Below are 26,714 nucleotides of genomic sequence, written 5' to 3'. Positions count from 1 at the left end.
ATTCCCCCCTCCCTCCTCCCCCTTTTCTGCCCACCAACAGAGCTTTCTGTTGTCGGGCTATGATAGCTCCCAGGATGTTTATTTTTTTTTTTATAAATATTTATTGTTGTTTTTTTTTTTAAATAAATAAAGCAATTTTTAAATAATTAATACGCCTCCCTCCCCTTGCCAGCCAGTCAGGCTTCAGCCTATTACAGCGGATCATTTCCCTGCCTCCCAGGGGGACAGCCAAGTCACACGGCTGTCCCCAGTACAGCGCTGGCTTAGATCGCAGTGCTGTACAGTGTTATTAGACGGCGTTTTCGTCGTCTAACAGTCTTCTAGTGGTGATCACCAAGTGGAGATGCGCACGCATCGGCGTGTGCGGGATCTCCTGCAAAACCCCGTCCCAGGACTTGAAACCAATTGGCGTTAGGCGGTCCTTGGGCATTCACTCCCATCGGCGTGACGCGGTCGTAGACCAGTTAACCTCCCTGGTGTTATGATTATTTCCAGATTTAGGGTTTAGGAATGCAATTTTTCACAAGCTTTTAGACCATAAAGACAAGAAAAAAAAACATACCACAGAGCGATCTGCCGCAGCTCTTGAGCTCTGACCTGCGGATTTCCGTCTCAAACTTGACTCGGAATTACCACTAAGGAGGTTAATGAGAAGCAGTTTTAGTATTGGGATTATTCTGTAGTTAAAGAGACACTGTAGTGACATATAGTAGAATGCAGTAAATTATTCAGGATACTCTCTTTTACAGTAATTTCCTGGTTCCAGCATCAGAAACACTTCCTATACCTGTATATTGGTATGTAGCACTTACCCCCCCCCCCCCCCCCAGTGATGCTTATCCTAGACTGATTAAGTATGTGGAATTCCCCCCCCCCCCTTTCGCTTTCCTCTGAGCATTCTGGGAGAACAGGTATATTTTGTACTGGCTTCGGAATTCTCAGAAACAAACATTCCACAGACCTGCACTTAACAGGGCTAAGATGTCACCAACTGTGATACATTTTACAATGTAAATCAGGGTGAAGAAAGATTTTGAAATGGCCAGACACCAACTAAATGAGCATTGTAAAAAAAAAAAAAATAAGCAATTTTATTAATTACATTATTTTCACTACTGTCCATCCCAAAACAAATACTACTTTCTCTCCTCCTGGCTGGACACTGGAGACTGGTGCAGGCGAGGCCTTTACACCATATAGAAATACAGTGGAACCTGTATAGGCTAGTCCTCTATAAAATAGGTTGTACTTTGCAACACTGTATTATTATGCTTTATTTTTCTGAGGAAACTCTAGCTCACTCAGAGGCTTCACGTCTATCAAAACTACAGTAATGTTATGACAATTCTGTAGTACTCTCAACTTGTTTAATGTTGTAATTCTTTAAACTTTATCAGAGTAATAGCAGACTTTTATATTTAACCACTTAAGTCTATATGGAGGGATATATCCGCCCAGATAGACTCTGCTGCTGCCACTGTGCTGACTGAGGCGCGCTCCGGCCACCTGCCGTTACCCCGAGATCAATTAATGGGACTATAGTTCCCATTCATTGATCAAAGTCCCCCATGACCGACGGCCTTTTATCAGAGGTCACAGACTTTCTGCAAATAAAAAAGTTACCCCGTCCTCTTAATGCTTCCTGGAAGCGAGATCGTTAGCTTCCAGGACTTTTTGACTGTCGCCTTCTTTTGGCCAAATAGTGAAACTGCACTCACATACATTTTTTTATTAAATAAATACATTATATTACATTTAAAATTAGCTGTTTACTTCCCACACCAAAAATTACCCTAATAAAATTATTAATAAATAAATAAAAAATTACAATAAAAAAACCAACATAAATATTTACCTAAGGATCTGAACTTTTTGAATATGCATGTCAAGAGAATATATTAATATATATTTTTTTAAATTATAAGCTTGTAAATAGTGATGGACGCAAATTGAAAAAATGCATCTTTATTTCCAAATAAAATATCAGCGCCATAAACTGCGATAGGGACATAATTTAAATGGTGTAATAACCTGGACAAATGGGCAAATAAAATACATGGGTTTTAATTACGGTAGCATGTATTAATTGCAAACTATAATGGCCAAAAACTGAGAAAACATTTTCCATTTCTTTCTTAATCTACCTGTTAAAATGGATTTAGAATAAAATAATTCTTAGCAAAATGTACCACCAAAAAGCCTAAATGGTGACGGAAAAAACAAGATACAGATCATTTCACTGTGATAGGTAGTGATAATGTTATTGGTGAATGAATGTGAGGTGAAAGTTGCTCAGATGCATAAGGTGAACAACACTGTAGGCTGAAGTGGTTAATAAAAATCCTTATATTCATCTTTGGCTTACCTTTTCATAATAAACATTTCTTTTATTTCATTTTAGATCATCAGATCAAGATTCTCCAAAGTAAGTCTTCTAACTGGTAGCAAAATAATATCCTAATGGCCAATTCAGACTGGCGTCACCCGGTGTCAAATGCTTTTCTGCTAGAGCGCAGAAAAGTATTTGGCAACCTTTGGCAGCACTTTTCGTCGTACGTCATTTTTGACTCCCCGCAGAGGGACTTGGAAGCTCGGCGCTTGGGCAATCCTGGAAGCTACATTTAGCTTCCACAACTGAACAAGAAAATGGTAAGCAAAGGGATTGAGTGCCCTGTAGTGTAAACAGCTTTACCAGCGCTGTCCTTTCATTTGAATGCACAGGGTTGGAGCAACGTGTGCCGGCGGCCATCATTTAAAGCTGACAGAGTGCCTGTGTGAACCGGCCCTGAAGCTATAAATTGTGTACATGGAGCAAAGAGAATACTACCAGCTGAAAAACTGATGGCAGCATGACACCTACTCCCATTGCTGAGGAGGGAATTCTAGTGTTTCCTCGCTGGCACCATACTGAAAGTGTGAAACTACAAAATTTGAAAAGGTTGGAAAAAAGGGAAGGAAGGGCATTTGAGACATACAGTAATTAAAACAACTTTGAGCAATGGTACCTAATGAAACAAAAAGTATTGGGGACATTATCCTGTATGTATTAAAAAAAAACAACAACGCTATCTCACACAGGGCTCTCCCACCATATTGCTCGGGGGGGAGGGGGTAGACAGGATTAAGCTGGATGGGGGTAGTAAAGCCTAGGGCTAGGAGTGTAGTTTGTGTGGGTGTGCATCAGGGGGAGGCAGATAAGATAGGAAGGTGTATGATTATTAACAATGGAGAGGTTTTGTCTGTCCTTAATGTTAAGCTAGAGATCCTATATGACTACAGATGAGATTTTTCTTCTTTTTTTTTTTTTTTGACATTAAGGTTTTCATACATTTGTTACAAGCAAACTATGATGCGAATACTTCCCATTGTCAGGAAGGCTTTGATCAAGGCAGGTCTATAGTTGGGATTAAGTGATTTATCGCTGCTGAAAGTTTGCAGGGAAAAAAAAAAGAAACAAAAAAAAAATACAAGAATAGAAATATTTAATTTTTATAAGTAAGTGGATAAGTCCTTGATTCCACTTCGCTAGCTGTCAGTGTTTTTTTCTGCACACAAAAAAACACATTAGTACTGACAGCCTATGTAAAATCAATGTGCAATTTGCATTGAATGCAATTTCTTGTGCATAAAAACTGGCAGCTAGGCACTGAGAGTTTGTGCAATAAGCTTTGTGGCTGTTCTTGTGTGCAGAAAAACTGGCCACTAGACACTGAGTTTGTACAATTAAGTGTGTGGCTGTTCTTGTGTGCATGAAAACTGGCAGCTAGACACTGTGAGTTTGTGCAATAAAGTGTGTGGCTGTGGAAAATACATGTTTTTCCATGTATGGGATGGGAAGCTGCACACGGAAAACTCAGAATTGAACAGTTAGAAATGGAAATGGGGCCTCATCTGCTTATGATGTTTTGTGTTTATCTTTTTAACTTTTACAATATTTTTCCATATGTGCATTTAAGGAACATACTAGAGCACAGTCCGAAAGAGAACAGTCTACACCAACAAGGTTCATTTCCAAGCTCTCCCAATGGGCTGTCAAACCACTCTTCATCATCTCATCCACTGGAAGGTGTAGATAAAAACTTTCTAGAAACCTATGATACTGTCAAGAAAGGAAACTCAACAGATGATTCCAATCAGTACTACTGTGATAAGGTAGTTATATTTTTTCCAAAACACAAGTGACTACAAGAAAATGTGAGTCATCTCTGCAATTCCTGTAGTTGAACATACATAGTTTTAATACTTATTGCAAATCTGCCAAAAGTAGGTAAAATGCAGATCCTAGCATGCCCTACAGGCCTGTTGGTGTTATAATACATCACCACAACAAATAAAGAAACCCTTTTTTCTATAACATTAAGTCAACAAAATATTGCAGTGTGCACAATTGTTTTTAAAGGGAACCCGAGGTTAGAAGCATATGGAGGTTGATATTTTAATTTATTGTAATGCAACAAGGCAAGTTGCCTTGCTGTCCCCCTGATCATAAGTTTCTAATACTTTTAGCCATGGACCCTGAACAACCATGCAGATATGGTGCTCTGACTGCATTAGCCACATGCTCGCCTCAGGGTTGTAATTCCAACTCTACTAATGGCAGAAGAACAGGACAGCCAGGCAATTATTATTTGAAAGGAAAAATATATAGCAACCTCCATATTCTCACATCAGGTCCCCTTTAATTTGTACCAGTACATTTTTTTTAAATTAGTGGAGGAATTGGGCAATCTTAATGCTGCTCATACACTGTTAGATGTTATATAATGTAAACAATCAATATGTATCTCACTACCTGAACAACCACCTAGAACCAATAGAAATCTCATCTAATATTAATGGGTCTTCCACCACTGCTAGGGTTGTGCTTCTTAGTGCATTGCAAAGTTGTATGGCCATCAGTCAGACCTTGCTTCTAGCCTGTTGGGCATTCCCCTGTGTTTTTATAGGTTTTTGTTGGATTCGATTTTTTTTAAATCTTAGGTGTAATTATTGTTTTGTTTGTTTGTTTTTTTAAAGTTAAATAGCATATGGCTTCTTTAAAACCACCTTTTGTGTGAAAACAACATTTGTAGAAGGCAGTGAAGTCTTGTGTTCTTTTTTTTGGTTATTTAGATATAATTGTTCTAATATATCTCAATAGTTTGCGTACAAATGTACATTGCCTCTGGGAGAGAGCACATTGAAGACATTGTTTTTTTGTACATTGCTGCTTCCTTGTGGTGTCTATGGTGATTGCAGTAATTGACTACTTGAGCCCTATCTGGAAGTTGAGAAATATTGATTAGCTGACGCTGGTCATTAAAAGATAAAGTATATTGACTTTTTTAATTAATTGCTTCACAACATAGCTTAGTCTTAAAATGTTTTAAAACTAAATATGATTATTTTTCCTGGAATAGAATGAATTGGCCAATGGAGATTTACTCTTGGTCCGTATCACACCAGATGAGGATGGCAGATTTGGCTTTAACCTAAAGGTAAATATTAGAATTATTTCATATTTTCTATATATAATTGATTTGAGTGTTCGCAAAGAAGTGGCAATCTATTATTTTACTTTTACAAATTATGTCCTGAATTTTTTTTACAAGTATGTACAACAGCAACTTTGTTATTGTATATTTATTATTATGTACTCCCTGCTACTGAAGGAGTGCAGTGATTGGCCCCAATGGTGGAGCCGTGGTTCACCTGTTAAGAAGTGAGCAGTGGGCGGCTGTGATTGGCAGTCTGGGGCAGCACCCCCCGTCTGAATCGTAGATCTTTTCTGAAGCTGTGCTGCTACTTCTGTAGCCTGAAGATACTTCCCATAATGGCAGCCTTCATCTTATGTATGTAACAAGGGTATGTAACAAGGGCAGAGAACACCGTAGTGGACAGGGGATGGGGACAGCGACGAAGGGGGCGGAAGACAGTGGGGTAGTGGAACCAGAGGGGGTGGAGGATGAGGAAAGCAGACGCTAGAGGGAACAAGAGGCGGAGAACAGGGGGACTGTGGGACACCAGAGAAGACAGGAACACTGGAGGACGCAGGGACCCTGGAGGACACAGGGAGAAAGGTGGACAGAAGACACAAGGGGACAGAGGACACAGGACGACATGGGGACAGAGAACAAAAGAAGACACAGGGGTAAAGAGGACACAGAAGGACAGAGGACACAGGAGGAAGAGGATACAAGGGGGGAAATAATTGGGTTGGGGAAGGTCCATAAGACGCCCCTGCACCATGGACACACCAAGTTTAGTATTTTTTTTTCCTTTGTTTTTGTTTTCTAAGCCTAGGTGCATCTGGAGCGTCTTATAGTCTGAAAAAATATGATATATAATAGTGAAATCTTGTACAGAGCTTAGTGTATCATATAAACTATGTCACTAACTTTGTTTCAGAGGAGGTGACAATATAATCCCTACCATAGTCATAAACTGACAGCCAAAACATAGTGTTGGCCAATTTTTTGGCGGAACCAATTAACGTACGTTTTTGGGATGTACATGGAGGAAACCCATGCACACACAGTAAGAATATGCTAAGTCCATTCAGATGGGGTCCTGGCAAAGTTTTGAACCTTGGACCCTAGCTCTGCTAAGCAAGTATGCCAACCACTAAACACCTGTGCTGCCTAAATATACCCCCATTGTACCAAAGCATATATAAATGACCCATATACACACGCTAAAATTACAGAGCAAAGGTGCCCATCAATCATACACTCTTATTTGTTCAATGTAACCAAATCCTCAGTCTGTAGTAGGATGGTAAACCGAGTGAATATAATTTAAATTAATACTTTAGGTAGTCCCTAATACTACATTTTAGGTAGTCCTTCATATTACATATTGTAGGTTTGGTTATTTTGTAGAGGGGTGTAGCAATAGCCATAACCACCATAGCAAGTGCTATGGGGCCCTGGAGTGGAGGGCACCCAAGTGGCACTTGATGTGTTCACTTTGTTTCCCCACCCTCTGACTTTGTCTCAGTGCCCACGGACTTTATATAGTGTACACTGCATGGAAATGGAAATTGCCCAGTCAACTCATATCCGTTGGGTAGGGGCAGGTGGCTTTGCTCAAGAGTGCCTACATCTAATGGCCCCATAAAAATGTTGCTATGGAGCCCCATAGTCTCTAGCTATGCCACCTATCTTGTACATTCAAGATTGTATCATTGATGGGTGCCTTTAAAGGACAACTGTAACAAGAGGGATATGGAGGCTGCCATATCTATTTACTTTTAAGCAATACCAGTTGCCTGACTGTACTGCTGATACTTTGCCTCTAATACTTTCAGCCATGGACCCTGAACAAGCATACAGCAGATCAGGTGACATTATAGTCAGATCTGACAAGATTAGCTGCATCCTTGTTTCTGGTGTTATTCAAACAATACTGCAGCCAAAGAGATCAGCAAGACTGCCAGGCATCTGGTATTGTTTAAAAGAAAATAAATATGGCAGCCTCCATATACTTCTCACTTCAGTTGTCCTTTAAGCACTCTTAGGAGAAACCCTGGATAAGTTCAACTCCTTTTCCCCCCCGAGCCCCATACAGTAGTCCTTTAACAAATGTATTCCTTTGCCCATTCTTTCTGAAAAATGATCTGAAACGATGGTTGTAATATTTAGTATAATATTTGAACATATATTACTCCCCAATGTATTAGTAGTAGCATGGAAAATAATGTCTCCAGCCAGAAATTCAATTATGGTGAAGGTTCAAACAAATCTCATTCTGATATTATTTTGCAAAGTTAGGAACAGTAGTAAATGATGTATTGGTTAAGTGGGTTCTACTTTATGGTTGTAGATTTAGATTGACCTTACACTTGCTGTACCTGCGCAGTCTTAATGTGGTGCCATTGCCTCTCAAGAGCCTAAACAATGAGGAATACTAATGATAAATATGAAGTGTTGATTGCTCCCACTTCCTTCCGAAGCTACATAGACACCTTACATTTTCCTTGGCCAAAAGTGTCATTTGGGGTTGTCTTGGCAAAAAATCCAGAATGTGTGCATGTGCCCATCAACGATGCTGGTCTCCCCTTCAGCAGCATGTCACTCCTTGCCAGAAACTTTTATTTTATGAATTTCCTACAGTGGAACATCGCTTAATCACAGAACAGTACAGCAGAGCAGCATGTCTATTCAAGACTTGTTCCCAAGCAGTACCCAAAATGATCACTAATTATCATTTCAAGCAGCAAATATTTAATATGTGTATTATGTTGACCCATAACTAAGCAAGGAGTAGGGAAAAGGCCATGTATGCCATTAGCTTATTAGTGGGCCTTGGTTCTAAGGGTTCACAGGGTGCTGTAACTGTAAACTAAAGATATTCAGTACAAAACAACCACCAATCAAGGAGGTAGTAGATAGGTGAGCTAAAACTGTTATAATGAAATCATTTAATTGAAAAATACAGCATTAGCTATGTGCAACAGGGTTGTGGCAACCCTAAAACACAACGCATGGCCAATCTCCCACCCACAGTGGCATAGCTAAGGAGCTCTGGGCCCTGATGCAAGTTTTACATGGGGCCCCCCAAGCACTCTATACATACCAATTGATAAGGAGCACCAAAACCTGCCAATGGCAAACACAATGTCAGAGGTACAAGAAGGGGATGGAGAACAGCTTGTTAATGATTATTACTATTCAAAGCATCTATAGAAATGATTGAAAAAAAGAAGTGGGTCCGCTTCAATGTCTCCAGGAATTTATTAGGGACTTATCCTAGAAATGATTATTATGAGCACAGGACCAACAGAGCTAATACTACAGTTGAGGGAGGGCCCCTTGGGGCCCCAATGCAGTCGCTACCTCTGCACCCCCTATTGCTATGCCCCTGCCCACCACTATATCACTCTAATATCATATTATAATACCTCTAAAATCAACCCAAATTGTAATCCTAACACAAGGCCAGAGGACAAGGCAGTCCAGGTTTGTGTTGTGTATACCAATAAAGCATGATAAGTCATTTTTTTCTTAGACAACTCAATAATGAACATAAAGTTACACCGATAACTGCTGCAGATAGTGTGCATATGTTGCTGCAGATAGTGTGCAGATGTGTAATGGCTGTTTATAGTAGATACACAGCGTCATTAACTCATTTTCCAGCCTCCAGCCAGACTTAATATCAGTAACAGGACACTAGAAAATCAGTAACAGGACACTAGAAATAAGCTATAGGAAATCAGTGATAAACACGGTTGGCAAGACAGTCACTCCTGGGTTCCCCTGATGTAATGTCCCTCTAAGTAGCCAGTGAGGTTTTGTGTCTTCCCTATGGGTGGTGTTGCATCAGATTGTTTTATCATACATTATTGGTGAGCACAGCGCTAAACAGCACTGCCTTCTCCTCTGGCCTTATACTAGGATCACAGTATTTACTTTTGTTAGATACTTTGCTTTCAGCAGAATTCTCTCACATATCCTGGGGTATCCGTGGATCGTTGCTTGATTTTAGGGGCTTTAGTATTGTTTAAGGACTAGTAGTGTTTATGGTATGTGTTGTGTTTTCAAGGTACCTCACCTTTGTACACAGCTGATTTTGTATTTTCCAGTAAAGTTATTTTGTTATAAATCATAGATCACCTGTTTTCCACTTACTGTACTTAGGGCTAGTTGCTTTTTATTTATAAAAATGTGATCTATGTGTGTCTGCACTGACCAGTTTTCACTTTAATTAATTTCTTATATTTCTAGGGTGGCGTTGATCAGAAAATGCAGTTGGTAGTTTCCAGAATTACCCCAGGATCACCAGTAAGTGTTCTTTCATTACTGACTGAGCTTTCATGGCTTTCTAATTTAAACCAAAAATTATAGGTTTTGGATTGCATTGATAAAATAAATAAATAATGCAAGGACCTGTTAACATTTGCAAGAGGATAGAGAGAGGCACATCATTTGGCACTGTCCCCTCACCACTGCTGGCCAAGCTGTTCCTTCAATGCAGGTGTTACTCAGCGACAAATGTGTTCAGTTCTACATTAAATTCTACATTTGCTTGTATGGAAAGGGGCCATGTTGCATTATTTTTCATTGTAGGTGCAACTAGTTGATGAACAGGCCTGAAAAGTAAGAAATACCAGAAAAAAACTAAGGAGTGCTCAACTGGTTTAAAATATTGATGAAAAGTTTTATTGCTATCCAAATTTGTGTTGTCCGCAGATACACTGCTATAAAACCCTCACCAGTCATCACTGCCACCCCCAATAAAATGCATCCATTGAGGTACACCTCTGAGAATTGTATTTCCCCCACTGCCTCGGATAAGCTAATCTGAACCGGCCAGCTCACTCACTCTGCACACCTACACTGCATACATAGGCCTCCATGCATGCAATGCAGTCCACCGAAAACCAGTACTGGTCCTTGGTTCAGTGGCAGTTATTGATGAAATCCTCCCACATGCAGTGCAGCAACCCAATAATCTAGCAGATAACCACAACTATTTCCAATAGGAGCAGTCTCACCAGTATTTGAGTCACCCAGATTCTAATAATGTATTAGGAACATAAGCGCCACACTGCCACCACAACAATCTAAATAGATTGTTGCGGTGCCATTCACTACAATGCAAATGCCTGTTTTTCTACGGTATGGCTCCTACTGCTCAGCAATGCACAGCAGTGTCGCCTCAGCATTGTCTGAACCACTTCGCCGCAATTTGTCGCAATACGGGTAGTGTGGCCAGAATCATAGAGACTAATGGCCGCTGCGACGGACAGGGTAGCATACACTCATGTGTGAAAGGGGCCTAAAAGTTAAAGATGGCCACTAATGGTCCAGTTTCCATAATAAATGAACGACCCGCCCGATCTGATAAAAGCAATCGGCCGTAAACAATCAGGTCCACTAGCGGGAAGGAAACATGTACCCAATCTGTATCAGTACTATAATGGAAGTGAAGTTCGAAGTGAAGTTAGTTTATTTACATTTATTACAGGATATCCACTATTTTTAGGTGCAGCATTCAATTATTTAAAGGTGTGTGGAGGCTTGTCTAGTTTTCTTTTAAAAAGAAAACTTCCATCATAGGAGAAAAAAATAAATACTTTTATCTTCCCTGGCAGTCTGACAAGCGTACGTTAAAAAGGGGCGCTGGGAAAAAAGGGCGCAGGGTTTTAAACGATAAGCATGGATAACGTTTAAAAATGTATTGTACTGTATTTCGTTTAAAATTAATGTTTTATAAAGTTATAAATCATTAAATAATGTGCATTAAATCGGCAATTGTAAAAAGTTAATCTTTCGTTTAAATAGTGAAACGTATAATAACGTTTAAAATTTTTTTACTAAGTAACCCTCCCTGTACCTACCCCTAACCCCTAGACCCCCCTGTTAGTGCCTAAACCTAAGACCCCCCTGTTGGTGCCTAAACCTAAGACCCCCCTGTTGGTGCCTAAACCTAAGACCCCCCTGTTGGTGCCTAAACCTAAGACCCCCTGTTGGTGCCTAAACCTAAGACCCCCCTGTTGGTGCCTAAACCTAAGACCCCCTGTTGGTGCCTAAACCTAAGACCCCCCTGTTGGTGCCTAAACCTAAGACCCCCCTGTTGGTGCCTAAACCTAAGACCCCCCTGTTGGTGCCTAAACCTAAGACCCCCCTGTTGGTGCCTAAACCTAAGACCCCCCTGTTGGTGCCTAAGCCTAAGACCCCCCTGTTGGTGCCTAAACCTAAGACCCCCCTGTTGGTGCCTAAACCTAAGACACCCCTGTTGGTGCCTAAACCTAAGACCCTCCTTAGTGCTCACTGTATTGTGTGTAGAATAATGTTTTAAAAACAGTAAGGGATAAAATATATTACAATTTACATTACGTACTGATCGCTTTGTTTCGTGAATAATAATGTTTTACAAACAGTAAGGGATAACATTTAAAATAATGTTTTATTGAAATAAGAAACGTAAATCATCACAAGTAGTTATAAAACATGAAAAATCTTCGGGCGCCGTTGGAAAACGTTATTATTCTCGGGCGTCCTTTTTTCCTGTTCGGCGCCCAGTAAACGATAATTATTATAGGAGTGAATGGCGGCGCCCGATTTGTCCACTAGCCTCCTGCGCCCTTTTTTACTGTTACCGTTTGACAAACCCCAGGTTCTCCAATGCATAGATCCAAGAGGAAAAGGAGCAGTGGCCAGAAGATAAAAAAATGTATCTGCCATATTTAGTTGATCCGGAAACTGAGATCTGACAACAATGTACTACAGATCTAGTAGGCCTATCTGGTGTCAGGGGAAAGTCCAAATCACAAATCTTTCCTCCCCATATTGAAAACAATGTCTTAATCAATGCTGTATGAGTAATTAACCCTTTTTTGCACACTTTGACAATAAGAATAAAACTTGTAAAGATTTGCATTCATTAATTGAAAATGGTGATGCAGAAGTTTTTGGTCTCCTAAAGTAGATTATATTTTCTGTTTTGTTACATGCTGCTTATAAGCATATAGACAAAAGTAGCATGGAACAAGACACGCGAAGTACATTTTATAATCAATGCAAGAATGTGGCACTTGATGCTATTATGGGGATATAATATAGCTATCGTATATAACTACACTGGTTTGCAGTTACTTAAAGCGGATCTGAGATGAAAAACTAACTATAACAAGTAACTTGTCTATATATCTTATCCAAAGTTTAGATTTACACAGCAAATCTAGCTGCAAACAGCTTTAATAGAAAATGATTATTTCTTCCTGTGATACAATGACAGCAGCCATGTTGTTTGTAAACATGACAGAGGCAGGCTTATCTGTATCTTCAGCACTCAGCCTGTAAAAAAAAAAAACCTAATCCCCCCTCCTCCCTCCTCCCCTTTGCCTCTGAAATCAATGGCTAGTAACACCTCCTCCTCCCCCTGCCCAGACTGAGCTCCCATGAGCCCTTGCTACTGCCAAGGCTCTCTGAAAACCTGTCGGCGTGGTTTATTTAGTTTATAGGGAATTAGAGTATTAAAGCAAAAACAAAAAAGTATTTGGCTTGAGGAATGCCCTATAAACAATAGGAAAGGAACACAGTTATGCAGTGAGTAAAAGTTCACCTCGGATCCACTTTAACCAGATTAAGGGGCTGTTGCTCCGATACATGTGAGCTTTCATCTGTAACTCCAATGCTGGATTATAAATAAAGGTCTTTTTGATTATATCCCATCATTTGGTGCAGCTGGATTTTTCCTGGACTTTTTTAACCAGTTCACTACTAAGGGGTTTTTCCCCTTATGGGCCAGAGCAATTTTCACATTTCAGCACTCCTCCCATTAATTCACCAATAACTTTATCACTACTTATCACAACGAAATGATCTACATCTTGTTTTTTTCGCCACCAATTAGGCTTTCTTTGGGTGGTACATTTTGCTAAGAATTATTTTATTCTAAATGCATTTTAATGGAATAATAAGAAAAAAAATCATTATTTTTTAGGTTTCAGCCATTATAGTTTTAAAATAATACATGCTACTGTAATTAAAACCTACATATTTTATTTGCCCAATTGTTCAGATTATTACACCATTTAAATTATGTCCCATCACAATGTATGGCGACAATATTTTATTTGGACATAAAGTTGTATGTTTTCAGTTTTGTGTCCGACACTTATTTGCAAAAATAACAGCAATATACCCTCATAACATACATATTAAAAAAAAGTTGAGCCCCCAAGTGTTTTATTTTGGTAACTATGGGAGGGGAGGTAAGGGGTTAATTAAGGGGTATTTTATGTATTTTTATTTCATGTGTTGTATGTAGGTGTAATTTACTATTTGGCCACTAGATGTCTCCCCCCACTTTATTCCTATAGTGTACTGTTAACTCCATACATGTTACATGAAGTATTGCGTGTATGCTTTACTTTCACTTTAGTCTATGACCACCGGCCATTCATTAATGCCAGTGATCACTGATCACAGGTACTAAAGTTGGTGAAAGGAAACTGTGTTCCCATTAACTGATCTGTGTACTAACAGGTGGTGACAGGAACGTGCACACCGGGGATCACGGCAGGAGACGTATTCTATGCCCCTGGTATGGGAACAGTCCTCCCCGCGGGGCGTAGATATACTGTTGGAATTTCGAGAAGTGGTTGATTGCATTAGAAATCAGCTTTCAGGCTTTTAGTGAGAGACCCTTAACTAATCACAGTTGATTTTTTGTTTAATTTTTTTTTTTTTACATTGCTGGCTTAATTGTTTTGCACTTTGAAAATATAAACAAAAACCAAAAGGAGAGCCAAATACTCACACCCATTCAGCACCTGACTATTTGGATGGTCTGCCGGATAAAGCCAGTCAACAAACTTAAAGACACAGCAATTACGCCTGGACCTGCAGTGCCAGACATAGCACGGGCTGGACTGACTTCAGTGTCACATAATAATGTGGCAGCAGGGGCAGTGTGTGCACCCAGTCTCCATGCCCCCACCTACCACTGCTACGTTACTTGAGAGCTACATTACCTGTGGGATACTCTAAGCTTCAAAACTAAAATATAAAAATAGGTTCTAGAATTTATGTTGCACTGACAGATATTCCTTAGAGATTTACAGACAACAATGGACCAGTTTCATGGGTTTTAATAGTCCTGTGGTGTTCTGTTAGGCTGACAAGTGCACGCCGAAGCTTATGGAAGGAGACCAGATTGTTTTGATCAATGGACGGGACATCTCAGAGCATACACACGATCAGGTGGTTATGTTTATAAAGGCCAGTCGAGAATCCCACACCAGAGAACTCGCTCTACTGGTTCGACGGAAAGGTAATTTCATATATATAGAAATCCTTTGATTAATTTGGAACATTATGTTAACACCAAGTAAAACATTACTAACGAGCACAGTGTCAATGTTATGATTATTGTTTTTTTTTATAGTCAGTATTGCACTGCTGAGGTATTGTTATGTTTTTTACATTGTAAGGTAATGAAGCAACAGTAGGAAGACCAATCAGTATGGTCTTCCTACTGTGATTGAAGACCAATCAGTATGGTCTGATCACATGTGGTTGACAAAGGGAAAGTTTGTTTTCAGAAACAATGGCACTTGACAAAGCTTGGGATAGATTAGTCAGCAAGGGGACAGTAAGTTACTGAAGGTGATATCTATGTAGCAGAAAATAAAATGGGCGAGCATAAGGATCTGAGCATTTTTTGCAAGGGACAAAATGTATTGTCTATATAACTGGGTCAGACAATTTCTAAAGTGGAACAAGGTGGTCTCTTAGGATATTCTTGGTATTCAATGGTTAGTAGTTACCAAATGTGGACCAAGGAAGGACAACCAGTGAACATGCAACAAGGTCACAGTAGGAAGGAGGTTTTCCAGATCATAATTTAATGATATGTATACATATATATATATATATATATATATATATATGCATATATATATATATATATATATACATATATATATATATATATATATATATATATATATATATATATATATATATATATATATATATATATATATATATACATATACATATATATATATATATATATATATACATACAGTATATATAACTTTCAGACTTTTCAAAGAAACCAGCAGTCATTCCCAGATACTCTAAAGAAAGTAAATGCCAGGCTTTCTCTCACATAGTTTGAAAACATGAATTTAAAAATCTACAAACTACAAATAAGAAACTGATGTAACATAGATATATTGAGGATTGTCTACTGGTTTGCATTTACAATGAAGGTAGATAAAAGTGCAGCTGCATTTCGCCTACTTATATACAGGAAAAATTTCCACTGGGCTACAAACAGCAGACAAACTGTACCCTAACAACAGAAATATATGCCACATCCGGGGGTACAGAACAAGTATGCCTAATTTCACAGGTCTAGATCGTAAGGTCCACACCCAGCTAAGATCTTCATTATTACAACTTAATGTGCAGAGAATTGTTAATGCTGTTCAAGGTCAGCCAACTAGCACTGTACCTGAGGATGCAGACATAAACTGGAACATCCTGTTAATTGTGCCAATAAAGCTTTAAAATATGCTATATTGACTGCTCATTCCAGGAGGTAAATATTTATTCATGAACGAATGAATGAATGAATGGTGTTTCACACAGTGTAAGGACAACCAAGTGAACCGAAAATAAATCAGCGAAAACCCTAACTAGTCTAGCTATGGTGATATGTACACATACAGTATATACACTATTATATAAACTGTATAGTGTATATAATATATACACTATGTTGCAGAATAAGCTCAAGAATTAATATACAGTATAGCTATATATAACATATACACAAGGTTGCAGTACAAAACCAATAGGCAGAGACAAGGTAAGGGGCTAGCAAAATATCACACACCAGAGAATGAGTTAAAACAAGACAATGAATTCAGGTGTTCAGAGTTCAGTGAATATTTGGAAGGTGGACTATATTCTGGGACCTACAGGAAGGAGAGCTGGTCCTATATAGTAGGATAGATGTGTGTCAGTTGATAAGTTATAAGAATCTCAGGAAGCATGATGACCATTGCTGGCTGGATATGGAAGAATACCATCTACAGGTGAGATAGAGAACTGCATGTCAATTCATAGGTAGTGGACAAGCCTTGAGAACAGAGTTGAGGAGCACTGCTCTACAGGACATCCACTCAGCCAAACAAGATTATGGGGGGCATTGTCTGGCAGACATTTTATGAGTACACTCAGCTAACAGGAAGGATGATGATTTTGCTAATGGTAGCATGATCTTAAACAGTTGTTCAATAAAACCACATGAGTTTTCCACCTCCACCCTGAAGTAACACTATCAATCAATTTTTTTTGTTGCAGTATGGATGTTCAACTTTCTCTGCTTGTTCTTCCAGCCTCAAAATATTTAGTCTGTAGGGCTTAGAAATCCCTTGCATAAGACACCAGATCATCCTCTGCCTCAACATTTTGGCATTTGATTTCTCTACACACACTCAAACCTTTCTCCATGTCTTGGTGGAAAAGAGATATTCCTACCTTCAATCGATCTTTTTTGGAAGTGCCATTATGGCAGCTGAGTAAGGCTGTTCCTTGGCCAAATGGGACTACTCACAACTAGGTTTTAAAGCTGCTCAGCAGCAGAGCCTTAGCAGCCATGTGCTGTCAGGTCACCATGAAAAGCAAACAGGATCAAGAGCCCCAATAGTGCAAAATGTCCATTCAATGAGTGTGATAATTAAGATATGAGCAGATATACTCGCAAAGATGGGTTACCTCCGGTACCACTATACAGGCATGTGGGAAATTTAGACCAAACCCCACTCGGGTTAAAACATGTCGCTCTCTGTATAAGTGGAAATGGAGGAAAACACCCTTCCATCAAGGGTGGACTTACAAAATAAACAGAATGTTTAAACAAAGGTGCCCGGTAAGAATAAAATGGTTAAAAAGGGAGGTAGTGAAGGACTCGAGAGAGTTTTCACTGAAAAAGTAGTTTAAATCAAGGTAACTCCACATATATGCAACACATTTCATGGGTGATATTCACCCGCTTCATCAAGCAGTGCAAAGGAGCTTTTAGAAAATCCAGACAGGTATGAGCGCCTCCGACGCTCAGGTCACCATGTTCACCACCGACTTAACTTATTATATAACAATATTATATTTCTTGCCTTTCAGTACTTTTTTGCTGATTCAGTTTGAAAAGGTTTCATAGGCATAAAAAACACAGATAAAGAGCACTGTGTAATTACATTTCTTATGCTTTTTTTCTCCCAGGAGATAATTTATATAATTTCCCTGCACCTGACAATTGAAAAACTACTAAAGAGTAGAAAGGAAAATATCAAACTTATTCAGAGTATTTCCTGGCTTTCAGTGGGTTAATGTAAGGATCGGCGTGGCTGCCTGCGCAGGCAGACAGCCTTTTGACCATTGTTCAGGTCTGCATTCTGCAGGTCTCTGGAAGAGAGACCTTTTGTCAGTTGTGCAGCTTGCTGCTGAGGAATTTGCATACGTTTGTCATGAAGATTGCCTAGCCACATCCTTTGTGGGCTTGCTCTATAAAGAGCTATGTTTCCCACAGTAAGTTGCTGGTCATAAGAGTCAGTTCCTGTGTAACACTGGCCTGGAGTGTCAGCCTTGCTCTTTGTTGAAGATTAGCCTAGAGTGATTCCTGGGACTGCACTAGGCAGGTTTCCCTAGTGCAGTTAGGATTGCATTATTTGTATTGCCGGTTCTGTCTGTCTGTGGGGTGCTAACCAGAGCAGCGGTTGTTACTGGTAGACCCCTCTGTTCTGTTGTTGCCTTTCTCGGATCGCACTCGCTCTGACGGTAAGAGCAGTGGATCGTATCTCTTACGTATTCCTGTTTTCGTGTGTCTGTCTTGTCTGCTACGACCGCTTGCTGGAGGCTCGGTGAGGTAACCGTTAAGCAAGCGCTCGCGTCCTCTGTTTCATGTTTGTTTGTCGGTGGTTAGTTAGGCATGCTTGTCTCTGTTGTGCTTATATCACGCGGGGACCCTCGTATGCGTCATCACGTAGAGGACGTGAGGTCAGAGAAAGGGCGGAAGTACCACAAGGGTACTACCGCTGAACCGCCCGCTGCCCGGCCTCAACGCGTCATACTCGGACTCCTCCTCCTCCTCCTCACTCACACCACTGCCAGCCAGCCACTGCAGCAGCCACCACCAGTACTATTTAACTTTACGCCAACTTTTTTATGGGGAAGCGGGCAGAGGGAGAGCGCTAGTGGAGGGGGTGGGGGGAATTTCCGAACCCCCCCCCCCCCCCCCCCGCGATCGGGGCATGCTCCCCCCTCATGCCTGCGACCACATAGGGGGGCCGTATTGCGGCATGTTCGGGTCCCCATTGACTTGCATTGAGTTCGGGGTTCGGGACGAACATGCCGAACATCTGGCCCATGTTCGGCCTGTTCGGCCCAAACCCGAACATCCAGGTGTTCGCCCAACACTAGTGGTTAGTTAGGCGTGCTTGTCTCTGTTGTGCTTATCACGCGGGGACCGTGCACAAACGCGTGCACTGTTGCGAATGAGTGCGGTGTTCGCGTTTAGCTAGCGTTTGTTATTTTCCTTATATCCTCATTGTATGATTTGCTGTGCCTTTGCTACTCTCGTGCTCTGCCTTGCTGTAGCCTTGTGTCACCTCTGGCAATCGCCTCTCCCGCGATTGCGTTCCTACTTCATATCTGCTGTTGTGTATGCACCGTCGCGGGTTGGAGACTAGTTTGGTGCACACACATACAATCTGTCGCTTTGCTCTCTCTCCTTCAGGGCTATCTTGCCCTGCGTTTCTTCTCTTCGTGCAATTCCTGTCTGGCGTGTGTGGCAGGGCAGAGGAGCTGTTCCTCTGCACTCCACAGCTCCATCTGTCAACAGGAATTTCCCTGTACAGGTGCATTGCACCTTTTGCTGGGTTCCCGCAAATTCTACGCTTGTGGAGGATTTCCGCAGTGTCAGCGCACGTCTTGTGCGCTGATCACGGAGAGAATCCCACAATCGTTACAGTATGACCAGCCAAACCAAAATTCCCAGTGTAGAGGGAATTTCTGATTTGTACGATTTTGTCGAGTATGGGTCCTGTGTCTTTAAGAGCTTTAAAAGGCTAAACTCAGAGACCAAAGCGGAATTTCTCTCTGAATGTGTGAGGTTTTGCCTGAATCCCACCTTTCAGATTACAGATCCGTCCACGTCGGCTCTTCAGTTTGCCTATGTGCTCTTAAAAGGCGATTTGTTCACCTGGGCGTATGATGTGCTAAAAAACAATTCTTGGAATGATAATCTGTATCAGTTTCTTGCAGTGATATTCTCTCACTGGTTTAAACTGCGTGGCTTACCACCTACTCTGATTGAATGTGTAGCTGCTGATAAGTCAGCTGATCTTTCTCTTCCATGCAAAACCTTTCAGTATGACAATCAGTTCAATGTGTCGGTTGCCACTTCAGGTTTTAAACAGCAGACATGCAAAGTTGCAAAAAAGGGAAAAACTAAAAGACGCAAGCATCTGAATAAAACGCTCCCTATTGATGTTTATAATGATGTTGTTCAGTCTCTGGGTTTTTTACCCCAATCCAAAGCTTTTGTGGATCCTTTAATAGGCAGAATAATTTTCTATATTAAAGGAGTAAGAAAGTCTATGCATGTACCTGACTCCAACCCATATGAAAGCTACTTAGATACAGGGTTATTTGAGCCCCCATTTGCTTCCTGGGATATTGAGGCCTTGCTGGAGGAATTTGATTTTGATTGGAAAGCCTTTTGCGATTTTTACATCGCAAAAAGCGAAGATGTCTTGAATGATTGTCTCGATTCTATGTACCTTTTGATTGATTCCTAAGAGTGTGACAGGTGTTTTGTGGATCCAGTGATGTGTGTGTGGCAGACGATTTTGGATGAGTTGCACACACACCAATCAATTGATTCCAATAAAGAGACATCGTTCTCGGATGATTGTTCCTGCCTTTCTTGGGTAAAGCATGTGAGTCGTGACATTGTGCGATCTGAAATGAGTGGGTGTGCCACTGTGGTTGATTCCTGTGCAAATCCTGGAGGATTCTCTCCTGACTGCATGCAATGTTTTAATCTGTGCGATCTGATGCCTGTTTCTCTGATGTTCCTGCAGATTGTGATCAGCATGAATGTGCCAGTTTTCTCAAGGATGTGTGGGACCCCTTGTCATTTAGAGACAGATCTTTAAGATCTTCCATCTGGGATCCTGCTATGGGGAAAATTCCTAAATTATGCAGCATCAAAAGTAAAATGAATATGTCTAATAAAAAATTTCCTGATGTTGTCGCTATTTCTACTGCAAATGCGTCTTTGTCTCGCCCTGTTCACACCTGTAAGAGCCTGTTGCCTGGTGACAGTTGCTCCAGTGTTTCTGTCCTGAACGCCTTACAGTCTGCCCCGCAGATCGCGGAGGTTTGCACTATGGAAGCGTCAGTTTCACAACCTAAAGTGATTTTTGATTCGCAAGTTTTGCGTTCTGACTCCTCGGATTTGACATAGTTAGCCGAATCTAAGAGTGAGACAGCACTTCGGTTTTGCGAATCTGATGCTGAAGCCTCTTTGCTTTGCCCAGAGAAACTTTCTCTGAATCTGCCCTGTACCATGAATGAAAACATGATCTCCACTCACACTGACATTTGTGAGTCCCTTTCTTGTTCTGAGGGAAATGCTGATTCTGCACCCTGTACTCTGGATCAGTTAATATGGCCTTGTTTAGAGTCTCCTGCAGTGTCCCTAGAGGCTCGTCTAGGTATTGCCACTATACTCACCTGTTTTTCTGGAGACCTCCGAGTTCCTCCCAAAGGGTGCAGAACTTGTAGGAGATGTCTCCTGCCTCCCAAGTCCTTCTGAGGTGTTGCCCACTTCAGTAGGCATTGCTGTTGTGCTGACTACCTTTGCAGCTCTGGTGGAGCTTCACTCATATGTAGTCAATGATGATATTACAGTCACAGAAAATTCTGAATTAAGTCCGAGTCTTCTTTTGAAAGACCAGTACCTGTGACCTCCACTCATGATGATTTTCTGCCCGGTACTGGTTTTGGTCTTGTCGTGTCGGACTCTGAGGTTGGCAGTTCCCCGATATGTTCTGAGGTTTCTCCTGTGCTGGTGTACCCCAATGTGCTCTGTGACCCAGAAAGCCCAAGTGTGCCTCGGTTACCAGCATGCTCAGATGTTTCCTCGGTGGAGACATGCTCTGATATGGCCTGCCTGCTTGCATGCCCAGACGTGGTCCCTGAAAGTCCTGATCTTGATGGGTGTCCTCGTGATTCTGTATCCAGAATAGTCAATGGTTCCATAGGAGGGCTTGATGGTTCTCCATGTGAGCCTGGTGATTGTTCTGCCCTCTTGGGATCTCTGTGGAGCTTCGGAAGGTTCTGGGAGATTCCGGGAGAAATTTTGCTTGGTACCCTGGATGAGATCAACAGTGGCTTTTGTGTTGTAAGGGACACTTCGAACAGGAATTGTGGCAGGTTTGGTATTTTCGGACGCTCCTTGGAAGGTGGTGGGTATTGTCTGGAGGGTGTCGATGGCTTCTGCTCTGGCGTTCACAGTCCTGATGGGTGTTATACTGAGACTGGTAGTACTGATGGACATCTTTCGGTGGCGTTTGCTTCCAATGAGGTCGGTTTCGGCTGGACTGACTCTGGAATTGTGCCTTGTCGGGCTGTCCTGACCTTCATGAGTCTTCAGTTGGAGTCTTTTGTTAATTTCAGTTTAGAGGGTCGTCTGGAATCCAACCCTAGAGGAGGGGGGGAGGGGGTACTGTGAGGATCCGCATGGCTGCCTGCGCAGGCAGGCAGCCTTTTGACCACTGTTCAGGTCTGCATTCTGCAGGTCTCTGGAAGAGAGACCTTTTGTCAGTTGTGCAGCTTGCTGCTGAGAAATTTGCATACGTTTGTCATGCAGATTGCCTAGCCACATCCTTTGTGGGCTTGCTCTATAAAGAGCTATGTTTCCCACAGTAAGTTGCTGGTCATAAGAGTCAGTTCCTGTGTAACACTGGCCTGGAGTGTCAGCCTTGCTCTTTGTTGAAGATTAGCCTAGAGTGATTCCTGGGACTGCACTAGGCAGGTTTCCCTAGTGCAGTTAGGATTGCATTATTTGTATTGCCTGTTCTGTCTGTCTGTGGGTTGCTAACCAGAGCAGCGGTTGTTACTGGTAGACCCCTCTGTTCTGTTGTTGCCTTTCTCGGATCGCACTCGCTCTGACGGTAAGAGCAGTGGATCGTATCTCTTACGTATTCCTGTTTTCGTGTGTCTGTCTTGTCTGCTACGACCGCTTGCTGGAGGCTCGGTGAGGTAACCGTTAAGCAAGCGCTCGCGTCCTCTGTTTCATGTTTGTTTGTCGGTGGTTAGTTAGGCATGCTTGTCTCTGTTGTGCTTATCACGCGGGGACCGCGCACAAACGCATGCACTGTTGCAAATGAGCGCGGTGTTCGCGTTTAGCTAGCGTTTGTTATTTTCCTTATCTCCTCATTGTATGATTTGCTGTGCCTTTGCTACTCTCGTGCTCTGCCTTGCTGTAGCCTTGTGTCACCCCTGGCAATCGCCTCTCCCGCGATTGCGTTCCTACTTCATATCTGCTGTTGTGTATGCACCGTCGCGGGTTGGCGACTAGTTTGGTGCACACACATACAATCTGTCGCTTTTCTCTCTCTCCTTCAGGGCTATCTTGCCCTGCGTTTCTCCCCTTCGTGCAATTCCTGACTGGCGTGTGTGGCAGGGTAGAGGAGCTGTTCCTCTGCACTCCACAGCTCCATCTGTCGACAGGAATTTCCCTCTACAGGTGCATTGCACCTTTTGCTGGGTTCCCGCAAATTCTACGCTTGTGGAGGATTTCCGCAGTGTCAGCGCACGTCTTGTGCGCTGATCACGGAGAGAATCCCACAATCGTTACAGTTAAAATGTATTTTATTGATAAGGTGTGAACACATCTCCTGCGAGAAAACTCATCAGACATGTTGATTAAATAGGGGCCAAGTAAAGAATTCTTCAGAAATTATTTATGAATCAAACATTATGTTTGGTGACTTGCTATACCCAATGCCTTTTTATACTGTAACACAGCAACACTTGCACCGAGCTTCATATTCTCTGTTCTTTAAAATGTTTTAAAAAAATGTAATTTACATTTTCCATGTGTGCAGAATTTATTTCCCTGAATGCTGAATGGATAGGGGCTTGAAGTAATCAGCTTTTAAAGAGACACTGAAACGAGTTAGCTAGCTATTGATTATAGTAAAGGACCTTACATAGAGCTAAACCGCCGCTATCCTGCGGCAAAACAAGGGTTTTTTACCCCCCAAATCCCCCCTGCAAAATCCACCACTTTCTTGGTCGTGGATTTTGCTGCTCATGGAGGCAGAGCTATGAGCTGCAGCTCTGTCTCCATGCGCGTCAATCACCACACGGATCTCTGCCTCTCCCCAGGCTGATCGCCGACTCTCCCCGCCCCTCTCACTCTTCCTTCTCAGAGAGGGGCGGGGAGAGGCTGCGATCAGCCTGGATTGACGCACTGAGAGGCAGAGCTACAGCCATTAGCTCTGCCTCTTCAGGAAGCGCTCCCCGGGCACCACGGTGGGGATTTGGGGGGTGAAGACACGTGTTTTGCCACGGGATAGTGGCGGTTTAGTCTATGTAAGGTCCTTTACTATAATCAATGGCTAGCTAACTCGCTTTAGAGTCTCTTTAAGCAAAAAATGTTCCTTGTAACTGCTATAGTTTTAAAAACAAATTAAATTTAAAACTTTATTATAGTGGTGAGGCCTTTTGGTGAAATGAAATCAGAAGACGAGACAGATGTGCCGGTACTCCCACCCATAATTATCCCTACTGAATACTGTGAAACGCTGCAAGGGTCAATGGAGCAGCTCGCAAAAGGTCTGGAAACTGGAGTTGTACTCATTCAGTTTGAGGTAATGACATTTTAGGTTTTATAGAAAGTATACTGTAGAAGATCTGAAATTATTAGTTTCATAATATTTCTTATTTTGCATTTTTGGTGTGCATTATTATGTTGTACCTCTGCTTGTCTGCTTGTGATTTTTGTATATGCCCTTTTGCTCAAGAACAAGATTTGTCTATCTAAGGTGAAGATGGTTAGCAGAAAAAAAAAAACAAACACAAGCACAAAGCAGTGCATGAAATGTAATTCTTAAATGCCGGCTGCAAAAATATTTGACTAACCTCACATATCATTACCATACAGCACACAAGATAAACAGTTAAAAATCCTATGAACATAGTGCATTGAGCAAGGAGCTACATTAGCTAGATGACCCTAACTTCTAGAATATCAAGTGTTAGCAACTTGACTGGTGAACAAAAAGTCACAAGTTAATAAAGGATTAAGGCTTAAAAACATATAAAGAAATTTAAAGTGTATCATTGAAAGTGCCACCTACAAGTATGTATATATCCAGTAGTAAAGTAGAGCAAAGACGCACATCCCAAGTATGAACTTACTTTATTCCAAAGTTAGATAAAAGAGCACAACAGGCTGCAGTACCGCAACTCGGAGATGTACAAATCAGTGGGGGTCAACAGCTGTTTAGCGCCATAGATGTGTGGGGCTTCGTCAGGACAGGACAGGTCCTGACGAAGCACTACACTTCTATGGCGCGAAACGGCTGTTGACCCCCACTGCTTTGCTCCTTCCTCCGAGTTGCAGTACTGCAGCCTGTTCTTTTATCTAACTTTAGAATAAAGTAAGTTCATAGCTGGACGTGCGTCTCCGCTCTACTTTACTACTGGATATAGCCATCTGTTTTTTGGAAGGCTGCACTCCGCTGTAAGTGTGAACACCTCCCGGTGCACTGGTATTTTACTGCAATTCATTCAAGTATGTATATGTATAATGTGTATATGCTTTAACAGTGCATTTTTTTATGCACTGGAGATGGGATAATAATGTCAGAGTTATCTATTTCAAAATACCAAGACTTACCGTTTACAAATTGCTAGAGCACAGAATGCTAACCATTAAGATCCCAGGGGGATTTGGCCTAGCAGCTTTATTTGTCTCTTACAGTATTTTTATTTTATTTTTTGTACTTGAAACCTGAATCCGGTAATATGTTACTTTATTTAGTTTTTTTGGCATTGATTATTTTGTTTATAACAAATATATAACCATATTTCAGATTTCTAGCCTCAGTATATTCAGTACAAACTTTGTATTATTTGGTTGTTTTATTGACTTATAAAGTCTTCTGTTTTACAATTTTCTATTTCTAAAGTAAATAGGCACGATAAAACCATTTAGATTAGAAGCAGACAATATATTTTGGCTAATGGAATTTATACTGTGGAATACCTCAGTATGCGTCTGTTATTTATTTTATTTATGTTATGCAGTCTTTTCATTGGGAGTTTTAGGGCCCGTTTCCACTATCGCGAATTCACATGCGTTTGCCGCATGCGAATTCGCATAGCCAATGCAAGTGGATGGGACTGTTTCCACCTGTCAGGATTCCTTTGCATTTTTCTGTGCAGAAAAAATATGCACGGCAGAGCCATCAGAATTTGCATACCGCTATGCGATTCGCATACAATGTATTTAATAGGAAATTCGCATGCGGTATTGGTATGCGAATTTTCATGCAAATTCGCATACGATTTTGCATGGAATCAATGGAATAGCAAACGGGCACTGCCATGGTGAAATTCACATGCATTATCATCCTTTCGAAATCGTATGCGAATTCGCATGAAAATTTGCATATACCCGCATGCGAAATTCACATCCGCATGCAAATTTTTACTGCCTCGATTCCCACCGCACAAGTGGAAACGGGCCCTTACAGTTTTTTGTTTCCAAAATTTTACACAAATCAAAAAAGAAAGCCAACATATAAACAGTGGTGGATAACAACATGAACCAACTAGAAATTGTGCCTGAAAAAAAGAACAGCTTAAAGTGAACAAAGAAAAAATCATAACATAACAGTCGTTCTGCAGGTACCATAACTAGGTGGAAAGCTGGGAAGGGTAATGCCTTTATAAGAAATGTGGAGTGCTGCTCATGCCGACCAGGGGACCCATATTTTTCCAAATGAAATGGTAGACTCTTTAATCAAGGAGGTTATCTTTACCATACTATATATTGAATGTACTATATTATTGCATTCTGATCTCGATGGAAGGGCTGACCTCCAGGTCTTAGCCAAATGGGTCGTAGTGGCGTTTCATCCCTGAGTTTATATCAGAATGCCTCCTTGGCCAGAATGTAAGGGGTTTATG

General features: G+C 41.3%; 1 pseudogene; it reads left to right on the top strand.

The window, feature by feature from the left end:
* Positions 1 to 26,714, top strand: part of LOC137519365 (tyrosine-protein phosphatase non-receptor type 3-like) — a 259,943-nt pseudogene that overhangs the window by 206,520 nt on the left and 26,709 nt on the right.

This window comes from Hyperolius riggenbachi, chromosome 5, assembly GCF_040937935.1.
Source record: "Hyperolius riggenbachi isolate aHypRig1 chromosome 5, aHypRig1.pri, whole genome shotgun sequence".
Taxonomy (NCBI): Eukaryota; Metazoa; Chordata; class Amphibia; order Anura; family Hyperoliidae; genus Hyperolius; species Hyperolius riggenbachi.
This window is presented reverse-complemented; position numbering and strand designations above follow the sequence as displayed.